This window comes from Sorex fumeus, unplaced genomic scaffold (assembly GCF_029834395.1).
Source record: "Sorex fumeus unplaced genomic scaffold, SorFum_2.1 ptg000044l, whole genome shotgun sequence".
Taxonomy (NCBI): Eukaryota; Metazoa; Chordata; class Mammalia; order Eulipotyphla; family Soricidae; genus Sorex; species Sorex fumeus.
This window is the reverse complement of record NW_026606101.1, coordinates 25,317,997-25,320,044: the sequence shown is the minus strand read 5'-3', so window position 1 is coordinate 25,320,044 and position 2,048 is coordinate 25,317,997. Positions and strand designations below refer to the sequence as shown.

At 39.4% G+C, this 2,048-nt stretch overlaps 1 pseudogene; it reads right to left on the bottom strand.

Annotated features, from left to right (window-relative positions):
• Positions 1-1,397: 1,397 nt before the first annotated feature.
• LOC130030533 (40S ribosomal protein S27-like) lies at positions 1,398-1,725 on the bottom strand (annotated as a pseudogene).
• Between the last annotated feature and the right edge of the window lie 323 nt (positions 1,726-2,048).

The window sequence follows — 2,048 nt, the reverse complement described above, 5'->3', positions numbered from 1 at the left end:
AGTAGACATAAGGACCAGGAATATTGCTCCATAGTTAGAAGCCTGTCTCATGAGCTGGGGGAGAAGGCAGCTGGAATAGAGAAGAGATCACTATGTTCAGAATGCAAGATGTGTGCTGAAAGTAGATAAAGGACCAAAAGTGATAGCTTCTCAATATCTATATTGCAAATCATAATGCCCCAAAGTACAAATCATAATGCCCCAAAGTACAAAGACAGAGTATGGGGAAAAATTGTCTGCATAGTATCAGGGGGAGGGCTGGAAGGGGGGATACTGGGGACATTGGTGGTGGAAAATGTGCACTGGTGGAGGGATGGATGTTTGGTCATTTTATGGATGAAACTCAAGCATAAAAGCTTGTAACTGTTTCTCACAGTCATTGAATTAAAAAAATATATTCCAAAAACCAGAAAAATTCTGTTTTTAATGACCCTTTCCCGAATTCATCTGTAATATCCACAAGCTTGCTTCTTCAAGATTCAAAGTTAGAGGACAGGGAAATGTGTTATTTGACTTAAATTCAGTATGCACTGGTATTAGTTTTAATGATTTTGAGAGCCCTGTAACAAAGGAGAAAAGATTACTGCATTGACAGTGAAATTAGACAATTGTGCAGGCACATTATGTTGAATTGGCAATGAAACATTTGTGGTACACCTGTTTTATGCAAATGATACAACCGCCTGAGAAAAATCAGCGAGGCAGCATTGTTCCCAGTTGTTTTTAAGGCAAGGGGTTATGGAGGCAATGCTGATATGGGCTCATTTTTTAATGGATTTAAAATTAGTTTCTAACCTATTGAAATCTTGCACTGCATGCAAAATGACTTTTTCTGAGTTATTACTGACAGGCAGCTGGGTAATGGAAACAGCAGAAATATCCATGTTCTTTATCATGGGCCTCCCTTGCCTGTTCATTCTCCATCCTTCAGAAAGTCCACGATTGCCTAATCCACAGCATCAATAAGGACGTGAGGCTGAAAAGTCAGTCAGAAGAGATGGTCCATCCTCTAATCTGGCTTCTGGCCATTTTTCAAGTTTTACACTTGGCTAATCCTTTTGTCATCCAATTGCTATGAGGCAAGCTGTTTCCCACTTGAACATAATCCTCTTTCAACACTCTCCATAAATGTAATTGGTTGAGAAACAGGAGCAATTGCTTTAAACCAGAAGAAATTCCATGAAAAAATGATTGATTAAAAAGAAAGCATTGCTCTGTCTATCCCTCCGCCCCAAATATGTTAGTCAGATCAGACTGAGGATTTCTGACTTCTGCTAATAGGCAACTCAAAATGTCCTAAAAATATGGTGATAGTTAGGAAATTAAAACTCATGCAAGATTCATGAGTTTTAATTTTTATCCTTTCCTTGTTTATTTATTCATTTATTTACTTATATCCAAAATGCGTGTATTGGGATGGTTTTCCGGTCATCTGGTTCAGGGAGCTTTTAGTGCTACTTCCATCTGAAGGAGCATCCTTCTGTAAGCCTGGCTTTCCCTCCTGTAGGCTGGCAGAGGACAGTGGAGCAGCCGCCACACAGAACCACGGTCTGTGCATGGCTGAAGGGGGTGGTGATTTATAGCATCCTGGGAACTTGACGTCGATGAAGTAGAATTTGGGGCCCTCCACCAGCCGCTTCTTCTTGTGCTTCTGCTTCTCTTCCTCCGGCGAGGGGTGAAGGAGGTCCTTGGCGAGAGGCATGTTCTCGTGGGAAGGCCATCACCGCCGGAAAGGCTCCTAATTTATTTTTTTAATGTTGCATCTTAAAATTGTTTTGCTTGGGTGGATGAATCAAAAAGATTACAGTCCATTTGCAATGGAATATTACTTAGGAATAAAAGGAAATGAGGTACAGATAAATGCAACCATACGGATGAATCTCAAATGCATTATTAGTGAAAGATACCAAGTACAAAAAGCTTGTAAGGGTATAATTCCAAATATGTGACCTATGGAAAAGTCAAAACTGTTTATATAAATCAATCTGCATATTTACAAATTTAAAAAAAAGCTATAGTAAGATATACGCAACAGATTATAAAAAGAC